Here is a 20,863-nt window from a genome sequence, read left to right on the forward strand (position 1 = left end):
TCGACATAACGTATGTAGATTTTTTTAAAAAAAAAAAGACTGAAAAAAGGAGAAACTTCAAGAAATCCAAGGACAACATGGAAAAAGATAAAGCATTGTCAACCAAAAAATACCAAAGATCAGCATTTGCAGCAAAAGACAATCCTCAACTCATTTTGCCCTTGCTCAAGCAGAGTCTGAAAGAGGTATATCAAGATGGGCAATTATATGATGTATAAACCCAGTTTAATAAAGGCTGGGCTGGCATCCATTTACAAACACCTCCAGAGGACACTGAGGTTTCTCATGCTGTCTTTAAAGAAACTGACTGTAAACTTTAAAGAAACTGGTTGGGATGGGTCACACTAAGCTGGAAAGAATAAGTCCACATCACTGTATTTAACAATGATTCATCATAAATTCCTTTTTATATGGTGGGGAAATGACAGAAACTCACCCATTCCTGGTTACACAACTCAGAACAAAAAACTTTCCAGTTACACTCTCAGGACAAAATCTAAATTTTAGGCTTCTTTGGAATTTTTCATTCTTGCTTTTACCTCACTGAGGTAGAGCACTAGAGAATGTAGTTAGAGACCTATGCTGTTAAGTGAGCTCTTCCCAGCCTGGCCATTCTGAGTGTGACCTTTCATCAGGTCCCTGGCATAAGACAGTGTAGTCTCCTGGAGCAAAACCAGAATGTAAGATGAAAAGCCACATGCGGAGGATGACGCAAGGGAAACAATCATGACTCTCATATTGAGAGCCAGAAAGAAATTTGAGGTCTTATGCACACTAGTTCCTAAGCCTGGGTGTTTTACTCAGCATAATAACTCCCTTAACATTTTATTTTATCTTTTTTTTAGGATTTCCAGCCACAGAAGAGTGAGCATATCAGTGATCAAACTTTAGGTATGCCACTCTGCACCACCCAGACAGGGGTCCACATGGTGTGGTCATAGGGTCCCATAATAACTTAAAGGGAAACTTTTACAGTGCCCAGAGCCCCTGATGTCCTACAAACGAAGGAAGAGGATATCCCTAAATTCCTTGCAGCAGGAACCTACTTAGGTGGCACCAACTCTGACTTCCAAATGGAAAGTACGTCTACAAAAGTTAAAGTGATGGCATCTACATCATAAATCTGAAGGGGACCTGGAAGAAGCTTCCACTGATGGCTTGTGCCATTGTTACCATTGAAAACCCAGTTGGTGTCAGTGTCACGTCCTCCAGGAACACCGGCCAGTGGGCTGTCCTGAATTTTGCTGGTGCCACTGTAGCCACTCCTACTGCTGGGTACTTCACTCCCACAACTTTCAATAACCAGATCCAGGCAGACTTCCAAGAACCACATCTTCCGGTGGTTACTGAGCCCAGGGCTGACCACCAGCCTCCCATGGAGGCATCTTATGTTAACCTGCCAACCACTGCTCTGTGTATCACAGACTCTCCTCCATGCTATGTGCACATCGCCATCCTGTGCAACAACAAGGAAGCTCAGTGGGGCTCGTGTGGTACATGATGGTGCGGGAAGTTCTGTGCACCTGTGCCACCATCCCTCATGCACACCCATGGGAGATCATGCCTGATCTATATCTACAGAGATTCTAAAGAGACAGAAAAGAAAGAGCAGGCCACTGCTGAAAAGGCCATGACCAAGGAGGAATTTCAGGGTGAGTGGACATCTCTAGCCCAAGCAAACTGCTTGAGTTTACTGCTATCGAGCTCAGGTTGCAGACTGGCCTGAAGGCACGCAGGTGGCCTCTGTGCCCATCCAGCAGTTCCATACTGCAGACCAGAGCCCATAGTCTGCCACTGAAGACTGGTCTGCAGCTCTCATTCTCAGACCATTGAATGGGTAAGAACAACACTGGGTGGTGTTAAGCAATTCTTCTACAGGCTCCAAAACAGAATGTGGAAATAAGGTGGATAGAAAATAAATATTAGTTTCTTTTTTTTTTTTTTAATTTTTTTTTTAATGTTTATTTATTTTTGAGACAGAGAGAGACAAAGCATGAACGGGGGAGGGGCAGAGAGAGAGGGAGACACAGAATCGGAAGCAGGCTCCAGGCTCTGGGCCATCAGCCCAGAGCCCGACGTGGGGCTCGAACTCACGGACCGCGAGATTGTGACCTGAGCTGAAGTCGGACACTCAACCGACTGAGCCACCCAGGCGACCCTAAATATTAGTTTCTTAAAAAAAAAAAAAAAAAAAAAAAACCAACTTTGGGTGTAAATGTTTTTACTGTTCAACTCAAGGGCCCATTCAGTTCAACAAATTTTTTTTTCTTTTTCAAAGATTTTATTAGAAATCTTTAGAGAGCTCAGCAAATATTTTTTTAGTTCCTACCATGTGATAGCAGCACTAAGTGCTAATAGCACAAAGAGGAACACAATGACATATAATTTTGGGACATTCTTTAACAATGCCTTATGGAGGACAAATATTTTTATTATTTTTTATTTTTTATTTTTTTATTTTTTTAAGGACAAATAATTTTTAAAATCACTGCCATGCTTTATATATGCTATTTCAGTTGCTTCAATAGTCTCTGTGAAATTGGCATTATTTTCCCTTCATTTTCAAATGAAGAGGTTGCAGCTCAAAGTGATTAAATAACCTGCCTGTTTGCACAACTGGTAACTGCCATAATCAGATCCAAATATAGATCTACCTAAATCCAAAATATGTGCCCTTCTCACCAGACTACTCTCTTCCCCCATCCTCTTCCAAACACAGCTGAAAGACTATATACTCAGAGAGTAGCCCCCAAATAATATCAAATCTCTTTAGGGCCATAACAGCTCAGTCTCCCACAAGCTGAAGTAACTATTGTTGACAATAACAGTGACTTATTGAATGTGTACTATAACCAAGCACTTACCATACTTTACCTCCAGCATCACAGTTATCTTATAAAGCAGATATTAGTAACATTATTATCCTTACTTGACAAATAAAAGAAACTGAGGCCCAGAGAAATTAATTGAGTTGGCCAAGGCCATACAATTACTAAAGGAAAGAATTAATGGATCAGAACTAGACCCAGTTAACTTTCCACTAATCATTTTGCCTTGGAAAACAAAGGCTCTGAAAGTACAGTAGTGTCCAGATTTAATACTAGTCCTAATTCTTTCTGGGGAAGGTGAGGATACATTTTTATTTGATTATCTAACAGAATGGGTGGGTTTAGAAGAGGAAACCCATTAAGACATGCCTGCCTGAGAAAGAACAAGCCAACCAGATTCCAAGGTGGAGGATGGACATCTCCATAAGCATCAGGAGAGTATTAAAGTCCTCCAATAAATAAGATATGGGCTATCACTGCTGAGAATAGTGAGAAGCACAGAGATTTGGAGCCAATAAATCTGATTTTGAATCCTGACTCTGTCATTTACTCTCAGTGTGATTTTAAGCAAGTCATTTCAATCTCTTTGGACTTCACTGTTGTTTTTGTATCTGCCAATGTGAATTACTCAACTTGCTAATGTGAAGTACTTTGCAAAAAAGAATTGACAGTTTTAAGAACATAAAATGTACCAGAACCTGAATTAGATTTGGGTGTTGTGATAAAGTATTTGGATGTTGAGAAAGTATTGGGGTGCCTGAGTGGCTCAGTCAGTTAAGTATCAGACTCTTGATTTTGGCTCAGGTCACGATCTCACTGTTTGTGAGATTGAGCCCCGTGTCAGGCTCTGCACTGACAGCACAGAGCCTGCTTGGGATTCTCTGTCTCCTCTCTCTACTCCTCCCCCACTTGTGCTCTCTGCCTCAAAATAAATAAATAAACTTAAAAAAAAAAACAGACTGAGAAAGCATTACATCTAAAATCCCCTTAACACTAACAAGAACCTTTATAAAGAGGAGGAAGTTGAGGTATGGAAAAGTGAAGTACTTTGACCAAGGTCATATGACCAATAAGTGGTAGAGCTATGACATGAAGCCAGGAGCCTGGCTGGTCTTGAGACTTCACTTTTACTCTCTGTACTGGGATGTTCTAGAAAGCCAGGGAACAGCAGCAGGAGCAGAACTGAAACAGGTAAGGCTGGAAGCTGGCACTCAAATTAAAGCTAAAACACCTGGAGAAAAACAACCAGACTAGATACTCTCCTGGGCACCTATAGGATCAGAATCCAGGGAAACACAGTTGAACCAGAATGGCAGAGCTGAAAGTTAACTTAGATCATGCCTACCCTCTACTTCCCATTGCTTTTTTTGAATGAGGAAAACAGGTCCAGAGAGAAAAGAGTGGTAAGTCTAATGTCACACAAACTCACTTCTAGGGTATAGGCAGTTAAAACAAACAACAACAACAACAGCAACAACAACAACAAAACAGGCTGGGATAGAGAAACAGGTGCCAAAGAGAACATATTTCCTGACAATCGTCATTAAGAAAAAAGTCAAAATGTAGGGCAAATGTCCCCATGCGCTTGTGAATGTGTAGAGGTAGATTTTTCTGACTTTCATCTAAACTTGATCTAGAAGGCACCATCTGCCTCCATTTCTCAGCTTTATGCTCCACCACACTTCACTGTTGTTTCAACTTCACTGGTATGCAACAAGAAGGCAATGTACCAGCCAGCAACTCATGCCTACATTCTCCCAGGTTTCAGTCCAGCAAAAGAGTGCCTCCTTCTGGTGCTCCCATATGAGTTTTGGGCATTGGAACAACTTAGGTCATGTTCTTCCTCCTCTAGACAACAATGTTATTAGGAAGAGTAACTATGTGAGGTGAGGATGTGTTAACTAACTTGATTGCCATAATCATTACACAATACATATGTCAATCAAGTCACCACTCTATACCTTTTAGATACATACAATTTCATCAATTATATCTCAATAAAACTGTAAAAAATAAAGGCATTAAAAAAAAACAAGTCAGTTATCAGGAAGAACTGATGCTCTTCATTGCCAGAACTGAGTCACCTGGCCTATTCCTAATGGAATCCCATCAACTACGTGGGAAAGAGATAGTTCTCCAAAGACATTTGGGTAGCAGAAATAATGAGCAGCAGAAAAACTAAATACTTATTAAAAGATAAAAATTTTTAAACAAACTGTTAGCAAAACATCAAATAAGGAAACAGACATTTTAATGTATTATTTTGAGTAAGTTGGCAATATCTATTTAAAATTCAAATGCACTTTTTAAAAGTTTATTTATTTGTTTTGAGAGAGAGAGAGAGAGAGAGCAAGCACAGGGCAGGGGCAGAGGGAGAGGGAGAGAAAGTTCCAAGCAGGCTCCTCGCTGTCAGTGCAGAGCCCAACATGGGGCTCGATCCCACAACCCTGGAATCATGACCTGAGCCGAAATCAAGATTTGGACACTCAACTGACTGAGCCACCCAGGCGCCCCAAATGCACTTTCTTTCTGCCCAATTGTACTTCAAGAAATTTATCCTACAGATAAATCTCACCAGCACACAAAGATGTTATTTAAAGGATGATCACTAAGAAACAAAAATAATATAAAAACAGGGAGGAGGACAAAACATAAGAGACTCTTAAATATGGAGAACAAACAGAGGGTTACTGGAGGGGTTGTGGGAGGAGGGATGGGCTAAATGGGTAAGGGGCATTAAGGAATCTACTCCTGAAATCATTGTTGCACTATATGCTAACTAATTTGGATGTAAATTTTTAAAAAATTAATTAAAACTAAAATTAAAAAAAAGATGATCACTGAAGCAAGCATTGATTGTAATGGCAAAACACTGTCCATTAACATGAAGTTGTTAACTTTTGATACATTCATAGAGATGAATATTACACAATTATTTTTTAATGAGGTAGATCTATATGTTCTGATATGGAAAGAAGTCTATGATATGTTGTTAAGGGAACAAAGCATATTGTAAGAATACAGGTAAATATGATCCTGCTTGTGTAAATACACAAAAAATATCTGGAAGAATTCTTTTTTATTTTTTACTTTATTTTTTTAAGTTGTTTTTTTTGTTGTTGGGTTTTTTGTTTTTTTGTTTTTTTTTTTTGAGAAAGATACAGAGAGCAAGCAGGGGAGAGGAGAGAGAGTATTCCAAGCAGGCTCCACGCTCAACACAGAGCCCAACTTGGGGCTGAATTCATGAACCGTGAGATCATGACCTGAGCCAAAATCAAGAGTCCAACGCTTAACTGACTAAGCCACCCAGGAGCCCCTGGAAGAGTATTTTTTTTAATATATGAAATTTATTGTCAAGTTGGTTTCCATACAACACCCAGTGCTCATCCCAAAAGATGCCTTCTTCAGTATCCATCACCCACCTTCCCCTCCCTCCCACCCTCCATCAACCCTCATGGAAGAGTATTTTTTTAATGTGTAACACTGTTTATTGTTGGGAAAGAAGTACAAGGGAGTTAGCAGTGGCAGGAAGAAAACACTTTTCAATTTATATCCTGTGGAATTTTAATTCGTTTTGCCTAGTACTCATGGTTTTCACTACTTTAAAAAGTCAAAAAAAAGTCTAAAAAACACCTGTTTATTTGACTATTAACATGACTGACAATTCACACCATTGGTTCTAAAGAACTAAAACATTCTGTTTATATGTGTTGAATAAATTTATTAAATTACTGAAAACACGGGGCACCTGAGTGGTTCAGACCTAAGTGTCTGACTTCGGCTCAGGTCACAACCTCATGGTTTGTGAGTTCGAGCCCTGCGTTGGGCTCTGTGTTGACAGCTCAGAGCCTAGAGCCTGTTTCGGATTCTGTGTCTCCTTCTCTCTCTGCCCCTTCCCTGCTCATGATCTGTCTCTTTCTGTCTCAAAAATAAATAAACATTAAAAAATTTTTAAGTTATTGAAAACACATGTAAATGGGATCTCACCATGAAATTCTACATAATTCCAAAATGTAGGCAAATCTTCTTGTTAAGAAGCAATATAATATTTTCATGCTAATCTAGCAAATTATCTGGGCTACTGAGTCAACTTGGTTCATTTATTTACTTTGTTTATCGGTCAGACCAGCCCATCACAGAATTTTGCCACTATAAATTGGCCCCTGGACTAACTCATTCAGGCAGGCAGCAACTCCATCAAATCCAATAATTAATCGGGCAGTCCTCCTCCATATGTCACTATGACTATTCATTAAAGCAATGCATATGGCTCTTACCTACATGTGCTAGCTTTTTGCTTTTATTCATGGTTCAACAAATTTATGAACCTCAGATCCAGTGGAACAAAGAAAAATTAGTATAAAAGATATTATAATTAGTCTGACAGTTTAAAATTACAAAAAATAAAAACTAAAATTGAGAAGAGATGTCATTAACAGCAGAACTCATGACATAGCAAACATCTGTTGATTGCCTTCTATGTGCAAGGAACAAGGCTACACTCTAGAAACATGAAGAAAAACATATGACCTTGTCCATGCCCACAGTATTACTTTTTATTTGAGAAGACAGCATATGTATTGAAAAGAATAAGTAATGTACAAGGTTATCACTGGCAAGTGCCATATATTTCTAATTATCAAGATTCCCTTTTAAGATGTACAAAGCATCTTAGGAGTCATGAATAAGTGAAGTATATCATACTGCATGTAGTATATATAGTATAAGAACTATCATTAAACTTAAAGCATTATTATAAATGGAATGATTGTGTTCCCCCAAAACTCATACGCTGAAATCCTAAACCCCCAATGTGATTGTATTAGGAGGAGGGGCCTTCGAGAGGTAACTGGGTCATGAGAGTAAAGTCCTCATGAGTAGGATTAGCACCCTTAGAAGAATAGACACAAGAACTTGTTCCATCTCTCTGCTCTTTCCTCCATGTCAGGTACAATGAGAAGCTGGCAGTCTGCAACCCAGAAGAGGGCCCTCGCAAGGATTTATGCCAGAACTCTAATCTTGGACTTCCAACCTCCAGACTGTGAGAAATAAATTTCTGTTGTTTACAGGCCACCCTGTCTATGGTACTTTGTTATAGTAGCCCAAAATTACTAAGACAAGTACATAGCATTAAACACACCACTGCATAAAATAAGAAATGAAGATTACCAAATTGAATTGATAATGCTTTGGTAACTTAGATATTCAGAATATAATTTCCATATTATTTCTTTAATAATATGCAAAAGAAGTACAAAACCAAAACACTGACTGAGAGGAGACCCTTAAATTGTCGTTCTGAGTGACATAAGATATGATAATCATAACTAAGATTCACCTAGTATTTACTAGGTGCCAGGTACTTTCTAAGTTATATGTAAGTACGTATTTCACCCTCACAATTCTATGATGCAGGTAATTTATTATTCCTACTTTACAGATGAGAAAACTGAAGTACTGAGAAGTTAAGTAATTTGCCCAAGGTAAGTGTCGGGGACAGACTTCCAAACCATGCGGTCTGTCTCCACAGTCTATGCCTATGTGGTGAATATCTGATATGTATTCTCTAAATTATCACTTTGTTCACATTCTTATTTTTTTTAATGTTTATTTATTTTTTGAGAGAGAGAAAGAGAACACAAGCAGGGGAGGAGCAGAGAGAGACAGAGGGACAGAGGATCTAAAGTGGTCTCTGCACTGACACCAGAGAGCCAGATGTGGATCTCACGAACCGCGAGATCATGACCTAAGTCTGAGGCTTAACTGACTGAGCCACCCAGGCATCCCATCACTTTGTTCGCATTTTTAAGGAGAAAATACAAGGCAAAGAATAGTAAAGACATTATTTCTTCTTTTATTGTGGAATCTTGCACTTCCTTGTAGCCTCAAGCCATTCCTTGTACATAACAGACGATCAACAAATAGCTGTCCTACGGATGTTTGAGCTCTAGGCTCAGAGAATAGTATTTGTGACCCATGTTATTCACTTGTCTTCACAATCATATTACTTTTCCCTAGTATTCCCTAGTATTTTATCTAGTATTCCCTAATTGCTCTCTTCCCCAAGTTCCAAGCAAGAAGCAGAGTGTCCCAAGTACAAAGTTACATAATAGAGCAGAGCACTGGTCTGAGAATCAACCCTGACACTTTTTTATTATACAACCTTGGACAAATCACTTCACTCCTCTTGGAAATGAATGTTCATATTTGTCAAATGAGAGAGTTGGATTAGATGACTGATTTTCAAAGTTCAGAAGGAAGGAAGAAGGCAAAGCATATGAACAGGTGTGACCTCTTCAGCTTCAAGGAGAATAGCTCCCCTTAAACCTGTTTTACATATTAAGTATATGAGATTTTGTTTGAATAAAGGAACTCAAGCCTTTACAAAGTTTGAAGACCAATGGATTTGATCAAATTCTTAAGTACTGTCTCATTTCAAGCATTCTATCCCTCTTGACTGCACAGGCATACTCCAATACGTCAGGCTATTTGTCCTGACCTGTTCAAGAGACATTTTAACTGAATCTTAGAATTCTTTCCATCATTACAATTCTGGATCTATCCTTTCAAAAAAAGAAATTGATTTTTTCCCCTCCACTCACATTTATCAGTCCATTTTTTGGAAGCTCTTCTTGCCACATCCTTAAATAAGTAAATAGGATAACTGTGGTAATTGCCTGACCTGCAAAGTGTATAGAACTTCAAGGTTAATGCTCTTGGCGCAAGATTTTTGCTACAAACAGCAGAATTCCTCTAACCCTTTGCTGAGGCATCGGTTCAATAATAAGAGAAAATCATGCCATGTATTGAATTACTCAAAAGAGAATTATCAGAGAATCCCCTGATGGTCTAACTATGGCTAAAATGTACTCCAAAAAGAACTGGTCTTAAAGAACTTCAGGAAAGGCCTTCACCAGAGATATAGGAGAACAGCCAAAACTTAAACAACAACAACCTATATATTCAAGAATTGGTACAATCCTACCCCAAATATTGCACTAATTCCCTATGTTTAATTTTATAATCCTGAACTTGCTTCCACATGAATGAAAAGAAGTTACTGTTAAGCCTATCCATTCTCTGAAATTCCTTTAGTCAGTTTTCATTAAGGACTGTCAAATACATACATCATTTAGGGCTTTTAAATCTAAATTTTATTGGAGATATATTACATATGGTTTAATATTTCAGTTCAGCAATGGCCATCAGCAATAAGCATTACTCCAAGAGTGGGATTAATTAAATATTCTAGCAAACACAGTGATCCAAATAGCAAAGAAAAATCCTGGGCACTGAGCCCAGATTCCCCACCCTCTCTTATGGTGTGTCTCATTTCTCTCTGAGATAAACTAGACAACCAAAAAATCTTCCATCATTATTAGTGAATGTGTAGAGGTGCAATAAAGGATCAAATTCTTCTACCAGGTCGCCTAATAAATTTTTTAAGTAGAAAAAAATTGCACAAAATCAAATTGTTTCATAAAAAGATATTTTTAAAACCAAGAAGAAATAAGTTGTCAGAAATAAAAGGTAACTCTCCTTGGTAATCAGCAGTTTTCCTCTAACCTGACTTTACCACTCCTTCCTCTAATGACAGGCTGGTACTTAGTGCCTTTCTATAATTATAAGTCTGTGTTTGTTATGTTATGAAACTTTAAAGTATTTCAATGTTGCATATTTATAGTGAATATGAATCTCAGCTCCACAAAACCAAGATATTCAGAGCAAACTCACAGCCTTGGTCCCACAAAGATTACTAGTTTTACACTCACCGGTTAAAATTGATGATACTCCAACCTTGAATCTTAGCTTTAGGTCTGAATGTCTTGGTTTTTATGATCTTAATCTATTTGAATAGTGAGGAGGTGGGGGAGCTCCAGGCAAAATATTTACAAAGGGTCTTATTCATCAACCATTCATGGTTCTGCTTCTTCCTTCTCTCTTTTAGCTCCCAGCAGCAGCTATTTGGTGACACAATAGGTGTGTCACAATCAAAAATAACCTAGGAATAGGGGCACCTGGGTGGCTTAGTTGGTTGAGCGTCCCACTTTGGCTCAGGGTCATGATCTCACAGTTCATGAGTTCTAGCCCCGTATCAGGATTCTGCTGTCAGCACATAGCAGACTTCAGATCCTCTGTCCCTCTCTCTCTCTGCTCCTACCCCACCCCCCTGCTCTCTGTCAAAAATAAATAAACATTAGAAAAAATAACCTAGCAAAAACCATTTTCTTCTATCACCAAATCTGCATTTCTGGGACACAATGTACCTTAAATCTTCTGTCAAAGAACCCTCTTGATTCAATGGGGAGATGTTTACTGATAAGTATAACTCTTTGAAGCTAGAGCAACTGACAAAAGGATCAAAAAACAAAAAGCAGTAGTAGCATCATTACATTTATGTAGCCTAAATAGTTTTTAAAGTATGATCAAGTACATTACATAATTTTATCTTTCCAATAAATTTGTAAGGCAGTTATGTTATTAGTATTAAGTCACTTATCTTGTGTGAACTTCAGAGTCCTCATCTTTAAATGGGGATATATTTCACAGGGTTGCTGTGAAGCTAAAACAAAATAACATATGTAACGTACTTGGTACAAAGTACTCAATAAATGGTAGCCTGGATTTTTTTTTTAATTATTATTATCCCTACAAATAGAGGAAACATTGCTTAGAGAAAGTAACCAGCCCAAGGGCATTCAATGGAATTGACTTCATTGAGTACCTGCATAGGGCTGTGAATATAAAAATTCATGAAATCCCATCTCTATCTCTACCTACAAACTCATACTCTCAGTAAGAAAGCAAACAAGTTCTAAACCAAATGTTCTTTTCATTCCGTTCTGGGCACCTGAGTGGCTCAGTCGGTTAAACTTCTGATTTCAGCTCAGGTCATGATCTCATGGTTCGTGAGTTTGAGCCCCACATCTGCTGTCCGTGTACAGCTCACTTTGGATCCTTTATCTCCCTCTCTCTCTCTGCACCTCCCCTGTGCTCTTGCTCTCTCTCAAAAATAAGCGTGTTTTTTTTTTAAATTTTTTTTTAACGTTTATTTATTTTTGAGACAGAGAGAGACACAGCATGGACGGGGGAGGGGCAGAGAGAGAGGGAGACACAGAACTGGAAGCAAGCTCCAGGCTCTGAGCCATCAGCCCAGAGCCCGACGCGGGGCTCGAACTCGCGGACCGCGAGATCGTGACCTGAGCTGAAGTCGGACGCTTAACCGACTGAGCCACCCAGGCGCCCAAAAAATAAGCGTGTTTTAAATTAAAAAACAAAAAACAAAAAACAAAAAACCAACAACACAACTTTCTCCTTATGCAGGTTTTTTTGACTGTGGTGAAGAGTAGTCTAACCCAATGTGCCCTCCCTAACGTGACTCCCCTCCATAATCAGGAAATCCTGAATAGTGGGAATTTCCTCCTTTGAATAGAAAACTTTTGCTTTTGTGTAACACTGTACAGTTGACTAAAAACACTTTCACCTATACTAAGTAATTTAATCTAACTAAATAACTTAATTTCCCCCAAGCCCTGTGAAGTATGAATTAGTAAAATCATTTTAGAGTAGAAGAAATTGAGACACAGCTATAGGTGTCAAAATCCAGACTAGAACTAGATCAATAGCCTCATGCTAGTTTAATTACTAGTTTAGAGCTTCCCCACTAAACTCCACTAAATCTATGTTAAAATATTTTTGCACTCTCACCTAGATTTCCTTCTATTTTCTCTGAACCTCTCTCTGTGACACACTCTAATTCTCCTAGGGGTCCAATACCGAAACTTGTATTTAAGGACTTCCCCCAGGCAATATGTTTATTCAATAATCCATGCAACATAATATAATATCACCTTTTCAAGTAAGGCTATGACTTTTACATAGGCTACATCCATAAAGAGAGATGGAGAATGATACTTTGCATTTGTTTAGCAGTCTTTCAAAGTGCTTTCATATATATTATTCAGAGAGGGAGAATGAAATTTGAATTTAAGAGTAGAAAGGATGTTAGAGATTCTCAAATCCAGTGTTTCTTAACCTTCTTTGGGTCACTTGCCAATTTGAGAATCTGACAAAAGCTACAGACCTCATGCTCAGAAAGATGTACAAATGAACATACATGGGGAAATCTGCAAAATTTCTGCAAAATTTCATGGGGATTCTTGGACTGTCCCGATTAAGAATTGCTCTAATTTACAACTCTCAATTTACAAAGGAGGAAGCTACTATTTTAATCGTGACAGCATTCTTATGAGGAGGCAGAGTAAGGATTATCATTAACATTTTCCAGATCTGGAAACTAAGGTCCAGTAAGGTTTCAAGACTTGCCCAAAGTCTTACAGCTAGTTCACAGAAAGCAGTAGCAGAACCCAGGACTCTGCAGAGTCTAGTTCTTATTCTTCTAGATCACATCACCCTCCCACTGGAACTTCTTCACCAGAAGAAAGCCTCTTTCTATAGCCAACAGTTTATCTGACACTTCATAACACACATAATTCTTGGCCTCCGGTGATAAAGTTCCAAATAAAAAAATTGTTCTCTTCTCAATAGTAACTCATTTCTTAGAGATTTCCAAAAAGTTTTAGTCACTGCTAACACATTAAATATTAGAATCTACAAATTAGAATTGTAAACAACTCTGTGATTTCTACATTGGTGGTTAAATACGAATCTGGTCAACCTCTCCGTTTAGCAGCAAACATACCTGAATGCAGGCAAAGAAGGCAAATATGTTAGCACTCCTTTTGGAAGGGTGCGGGAAAGTAGTATTAGCATGTTAGAATTCTATCTAGCACACAGAATGCTTACTAAATATTTGTTGAATGAATAAATTAATTTACGCATAAATATCATTGAGTTTTTCAATATTTTGTTTCCACTTTCAAAAATTATATATAAACTAAGAATACACTCAAATACAGTACTTTGTGGTTAAGGTCTAAGTTAAACCTTCAACAGTATATTTAATACTAAACTATACATAAAAACAAATATACTTTTTTAAATGTTTACTCGGGTTTGATCAAAACAGTCTCTTTATTAAGATAGTGTTCTGATTAATTTTATTATAATTTGTTCATTCATTCTTTCATAACAAAAAACATATGTAAAATATTTATTGGGAAGAAAATATCTCAGATACATATAAAATATTTAGATATGCCAAAGATACTATAACATTTATGATGAATGTTAAATTTTTGCAAGAATGTAGTTATTGTTAACATTTAATTTAACTTCACTTAATAGCAGGCTATCTTGCTACTCTCAAGATTTCCATATGTGAAGAGTAGTCTTTATTTGTAAAGCCAAAAGCTTCCAGAATATGTGCTAGGGTGCTGAGCATTTTGGTATTTAAGAAGAATGAAAGAAGCTGTGTTTTAGCTTTGCTTACTTGTGCTAGCTTTAGTAGACTTTGAGTCCGAATTTTAATGTTTCATCAGCATAGTTTTTGTGATAACTGGATAGGTTAAAATTTTTCTACAAAACAAATGCTTAATAAGGCAATAAACCTGTTGAAAGAATAAATTAGCAGGCAGGTTATGCTTTTAGGATATCTATACTACAGAAAAGGTATTGTACCCACTCTACCTAGTGATTAGGTTTATATTGCAATGTGACTCATAAGACTCACTGTACTGAATAAAAATTTAGGCAATTAGTGATCTTATTTCTTAGGAAGAACTGCTTGCTATCGTATATTAACACAGATCTCGCTCAATTAAAAATGCTCACAGTCAGCAAAAATAATTTCTGCACTGTAATGAAATAATGAAATAATTATATGCAAGGGAGGACTTGTGATCTTTTTAATTATTCTATTCTTCATTTTTAAAAGGGCTATTTGAAAACGTACTCTTATAATTGATTGCTATAAATCAGTCAAACGCATTCTAAGGATCATAAATATTCTAACTTTTAAAAGACAAAGAAATGCTAAATATTCAATGGAATACTTCAATATTCAGAAAATTTAATCTGGGGGGAAAGGATAGACTGCTCTTTGGAAAATAAAAAAGTAAATTTGTTGTCCCGTGAAAAATGAAATATCTTGAATGTCAGTAACAGAAATGGAATTAACAAGAGATCTTTTTATTGTTTTTTAAGGTCATTAGGCTGTGAATTCTATAATTATGGAAATTGTCAGTCCAGTTCTGTAAGAATGTTTGCTCCCATCCATAAGGTAGTGGAATGTTCAATCAGTCTCTCTCGTGGGAAAGTTAGGTCATAACTGTAAGTGTACCAGCAAAATTGAATTAAGCAAAGAGATTTCATTAGTATTTATAGCCAGAAGGCATCTGTAAAAGTACAGGGCAAAGAAGTTATGTGGAAGTCAAAGGAGAAAAAAAAATGGGTTTCCAGTGACAAAGGCGAATCTGAAAGAGATATAAGTGTATAATGAATAAGAGCTATTGAACGCTACTGCAAAGAGGGAGTTGCAAAGATGTCAAATATTGATTTTCTTGTGTATGCCTTTGGACTACATATGTAATTGTTTGGATTTGCTGTCTTCATGGTACAACAATATTTGTTGTCGAAGGTTAAAAAGCATGATGTGAAATAAACTAAAAACTAAGAAACATGTTGGAGAATTATAATAATCCTCCACCCAGTATCTCATTGAAAGGTTTCTATATTTTCTTGCAAAAGAACATTTTTAATGAAGAAAAATGTTCTATAGTTTTCAAACAGAACACAAGATCCTTATTATTAATTATGTTAATTGATAATTATTTGATTGACTTTCAGCATCATTTTAAATTGAACCAGGTTATCTGCTTCCTTATTTTATTGAATGGATATTCTTAAAACATCTATCTAATTTTGAAAGTAGTTAAACCATACTTTATTTATGCAGTATATTACAATTAATCCAGTTAAAGCTAAATTGATAATAAAAATCTCATGTCACCACTTTAAAAGAAATACTTTCTATAGTGTTTTCCTTTTCATTACGGAAACTCCAGAAAGAGAACTTCTGCATTTTAAAGTCTACATAAGCATATATATTTTAATAACAAATTGCAAACTCAAATGAAGAATCGAGTTCATACAGTCGCTAGATAAACAAATACTACTTTCTATCATTTTCAGGGGTTATTTTCTGTCTAATTATTCATGTCTGAACAAAGAATTTTAACAATCATAATGCTCTTTTTAAATACAGACAAACTTGTTTCTTTTATCTTATTTTATTATTGTTAGGACCTTGAGTAATATTTACCAATATTACCTTGTTGTCTTTCCTACCTCAGGAAGTTAAAACAGCAAAACTCTCCAGGTGGATTTTATTGCACTTAAAACCACAATGACCACAAACTGAAAAGAAAAAGAAAAAGAAAAAGTATGAGATGTTTTAAGCATTAGAGGCGACAGGGTACAAATAAAGGCACAGTATAATATATGGCAGAAGCCTATCATTTTACCAGTGTAGAAAATATTAGAAAGGAAAAAACCTGCAGAGAAGACAATTTCTGCAGCACAAACAAGTTTCACATTTTATTTTCAATGTCTCACTTTTAACGTTACTAAATATTTAATAGCCAAGTAAAACAGAGTGAGAGCATTTAGTCTAGGTGAAATCCAAAATATTTTTTTCCCAGAGCTTTGGAAGCATGTAGGACGCGAAGGAGGTAATCTGGCAGTAATGGCAGCTTCTCTCCGAGGTAAATACTTGTCAGGAACAAAACATAATTCAGTTTCACTCTTCTTTTCTGTAAAGGTTGCTTGTGGAATATCCATCATAAAGTCATTTCTATTTCTTAAGAGCTATTAGTGCCTGGCCCCTTGGCTTCATTAAGACACTCTTTTTCAATATATTCTTTTATTTTAGACTTCATCCCAGTTTTCAGCTACACAGTGCACATTGCAATTTCCCGGCCACCAAGGGAGCTGTCAGCCACGCCCCCCAATGACTGACATGCAAGGACAAGGTAGCAACGGAGAGGAAGGCGGATTTGTTGGCACTAAGTCCGAAACATTTCTTAAACCCTAGAGGTTAAAAGGGAGTTTGGCCAAGCCTCTGAGCCAGAGTGCTATATCATTTAGCTGACACTAACATTACCATACTTCCCATTAGGAGGGCATCAGTCTCCCGGCCCGTTAATCTCACCCAATGTTCTGGTGGAGCTAAAGAAGCTAGAAGTTTTGAGAGTCCCTGCCACCAGACCTCAATGTTGCCTAAGCAAGCATTAAGAGATTATGGTAATAATAGGTGTGCTTACACCAAATAAAAGGTTTCATTAATCAAGCCATATTGAGATAAACCTGTCACTGGACGAAGGAGACCAGAAATCAAATACTGTGAAAGTTCTGACAGATTGTTAAATAGAAACCCTTTAAAATAGAATTTAATTTACTGTGATATTATAGATATTTATGCATCAATAGGCAAGTGCAGATTGAGTTCAGAGGTCGGCTCTGGTATTTGAAAAATAAAAGCACAGGATGAAACAAAAGGTGACAGTTACCTTTGTCTGAAATTAGGGTTCATTAGACTAAATGGGAAGATTCTAACTGATTCATGTAGGGAACTGAAGCACAGCATGCGATGTGGTGTGCAATATTGGATAACAGGCAAATCCAATTAAGGGATCTCCATTCTGTTAAAGACTTGTCTACAAACTTAAAAAAAAAAAATCCCAAAGCCAGCCATGGAGCAGTCCAGGTGACCCTCTCTCACACCACAGTAGATGAATATTATTTCCTTCCCAGCATTATGGTTAGGAGTGCTAGATTTGGGAGTCAGACAGACCCGAGTTGAAATCACAGCTATGCTACTTACTACTTACTTACTGGTATGACTCTTGCAAATGACCTTCTTTTGGCCTTAATATCCTAATCAGTGAAACAGGTACGTACTACCAGTAACTACCTGATAGGGCTGTTGTGAGGACTGAGATCAGTTCTGCAAAGTACTTAGTACAGTGGCTAGCAGTGCACAACAAACCATAGTTATTAATTCTTTTTCCTTCTCCTTTCTTTCTCTCCCTCTTCACTTCTTCTACTCTCCTTCATTTTATCTTTTGCCCCCCTCATCCCTTCTTCTTTTACCCCATCTATCCCACAGCACCAGCAGCAAGCGCCTCCAGGCACTGTGCAGCCTCTCTGGATCGAAGAGCCCTCTGACTTGTGGTTTGCAGGCAGAGTTCAAAATGAAGATATGAAAGGCCTGTTCATTCATACTGCCTCATTCATGAAACAATGTTGGAAGTTCCTTTGGCTCTCTAATGTCTGAAATTTGCTTGCTCATACTGACAGAAGTTCCAGATTCCACCAAATTGATCCACAGGTGCAATCTTTCCTTTAAAGCCAAATCAGGACTTTGACACAAATTTCTTACTGACTGGTGGCTAAAAATATGTATGACAAATAGCTAAGAAGATTTGTTTAACAAAATTTTTTAAAGAATCCTACACCCTGTATGTTTTCTAAGAATACAGGTTGACATTGTATGTTTCAATCTAATTCATATTTACAACACTTCTCTTTACTGGGTTTTGTTTTGCATTTTAAGGTTTCTTTTTCTTAATGTCTCTATCCTGTTCCATTTAGTCTGGTTGAAAGAAAAAGGAAGTCCTTTAAAAAAAAAAGTTTGAATAATATATCAATGAATAATGGTCTCCGTAGAAAAACAGAGAGCACCTTACCCATATGTGAAAGTTAATGGGCAGGCAGCATACAATCTTGTTACTATACCGCCCAGGTGTCTAGAAAACAGCCAAGACAGATTCAAAATGCTACAAAAAATAGCTGTTCCCCTTTGAGAAAGTCTTTGTCTTCCCTGAACTCCCAAGCTGGGTTAAGTGCACTCCTCCAAATCTACCTGTTCCCTGTGAATCCTGCATCAGAACTCTTCCGCACTATTGCATTATATTCCCCACCACTAACCTATAAGCTATTCATAAGCACAGATATCTTATTTATTTTTGTATCTCCTGACCAGCAGTGGTGTTCTTGACAAATGTTTGCTGAATTGATAATATGTGTGTGTGTATATATATATATATATATAAGAACCATATATATATATATATTTTTAAATATATATATATTTAAAATGTATATATATTTAAAAGAACCATAGTTCAGGTGCCTAGGTGGCTCAGTCAGTTAAGTATCTGACTTGATTTCAGCTCACATCATGCATGATCTCACAGTTCATGAGATTGAGCCCAGAATCATGTTCTGCCCTAACAAGGCTGAGCCTGCTAGGGATTCCCTCTCTCTCTCTCTCTCTCTGCCCCTCCTCCACCCATACTAGCTGTCTTTCTCAAAATCAATAAATAAACTTAAAAAAAATTAGAAAAAAATAGAACCATAGTTCAAAGAGAAGTAGAAAAAAATTTTTTAAAGTATGTTTCAATTTTTAGCTACCACCACTCCCTCCAATATAAATCATTTGACTTTTCTATTCCTGTTACCAGTTTAATAAAATGAAAATACTGATACAGGCCAAGTATAGATACTGCATTTATTTCTAAGGGTCAAACATCTATATTTATTGTTATTATAATTGCTTTTAAATTGAGAATGTTCAACTTTTGTCTTGTGAATTGTATTAGCTATCTACTGCTGTGTAACATATGATCCCTAAAATAAAACAACTTAAAATAGCAAGTATTTATTATTTACACAGTTTGGGGGGTCAGGAATCTGAGTATGACTAAGCTAAGCGGCTCTGGTGCAGGATCTGTCATGCACTCCAACAATCAGCTAGTACTGAAGTTATCTGAAACTTTGACCAGAGTTAGAGGATCCACTCCCAAGATGGCTCACTCACATGGCTATTAGCAGAAAGCTGGTTTTCCTCACCAGCTGTTGAGTAGAAGGTCTCAGTTCCTTGCCATGTGGACCTTTCACAGAGCTATATGAGTGTCTTCATGAGCTGGCACCTGTCTCCCCCAGAGTGAAGGAATGAAGACAGTACAAGGCAGAAGGAAGCCACAATGTCTTCCATGAGGTAACCTCAGAAGTGACATATCATTATTTCTATCATATTCTATTGGTCACACAGACCAATGCTGATACAATGTTGGGAGGGGACTATACAAGGCCGTGATTACCAGTAGGCAAGAGATCATTGGGGGCCATCTTGGAGCCTGGCTACCACACCAATAAAAATTAATATCCACATCAATGGAGCAGAGAAGAAATGATTCTTAGTTGATTAGGGGGTGGAAAGCCACAGTCAAAATGACTTCCAGAACTGAGATTCAAGTGTACTAAGCCACCTCAAATAACAATTAATTAAGTAGATGAACTTGGAGTTCTGACTCCTTGTTCCTATGGTTTTTATATCCAGAACTCTTCTTTGTATCACTTATTCCCTGAAATGACCAAAAGCAAATTTATCTTCTCCAACTTTACCTATAACTACAACACTTGGGGTTAGGGAAAAATCATATTTCTCCTAAGCAATAAAGAACATCAATAGCCAAGACATAAAATACACCCACATCTATGGATACAGGAGCTAAAAGACACAGACTGAATATTCATAGGGGGCATTTTATTATACTAGTTCTTTTCAGCATCTCAGGTGGTTGTACAGGATCATATGCAACTAGATTCTCTGATTCTCAGCTGAACAGTATGAAAGTCTGAATCCCAGTGGGTTTGACAAATACTTTTCCATTAAATGATAACTCGCCACCAAAAGGTAATTTTCCCTATATCCTACTTCCTATATCCTGCCAGGTGAAAAGAAAAATGGGAATTGAGGGGCACCTGACTGGCTCAGTTGGTAGAGCATGCGACTCTTGATCTTGGTGTTGTATGTCCGAGCTCCATGTTGGGTGTGGAGATTACTTAAAATTAAAATCATTAGAGGCACCTGGGTGGCTGAGTTGGTTAAGCACCCGACTTCTGTTCAGGTCGTGATTTCATGATTCATAAGTTTGAGTACCACATCGGGCTTTCTCCTGTCAGTGCAGAACCTGCCTCGGATCCTCTGTCTCCCTCTCTCTCTCTGCCCCATCAACCCCTCTCTCTCAAAAATAAACATTTAAAATAAAATAAAATAAAATAAAATAAAA

General features: G+C 37.4%; 1 pseudogene; it reads left to right on the plus strand.

Moving 5' to 3' along the window:
• Nucleotides 1-77: 77 nt before the first annotated feature.
• Nucleotides 78-16,821, plus strand: LOC122240775 (annotated as a pseudogene).
• The last annotated feature ends 4,042 nt before the right edge of the window (nt 16,822-20,863 follow it).

Source organism: Panthera tigris, chromosome C1, assembly GCF_018350195.1.
Source record: "Panthera tigris isolate Pti1 chromosome C1, P.tigris_Pti1_mat1.1, whole genome shotgun sequence".
Taxonomy (NCBI): Eukaryota; Metazoa; Chordata; class Mammalia; order Carnivora; family Felidae; genus Panthera; species Panthera tigris.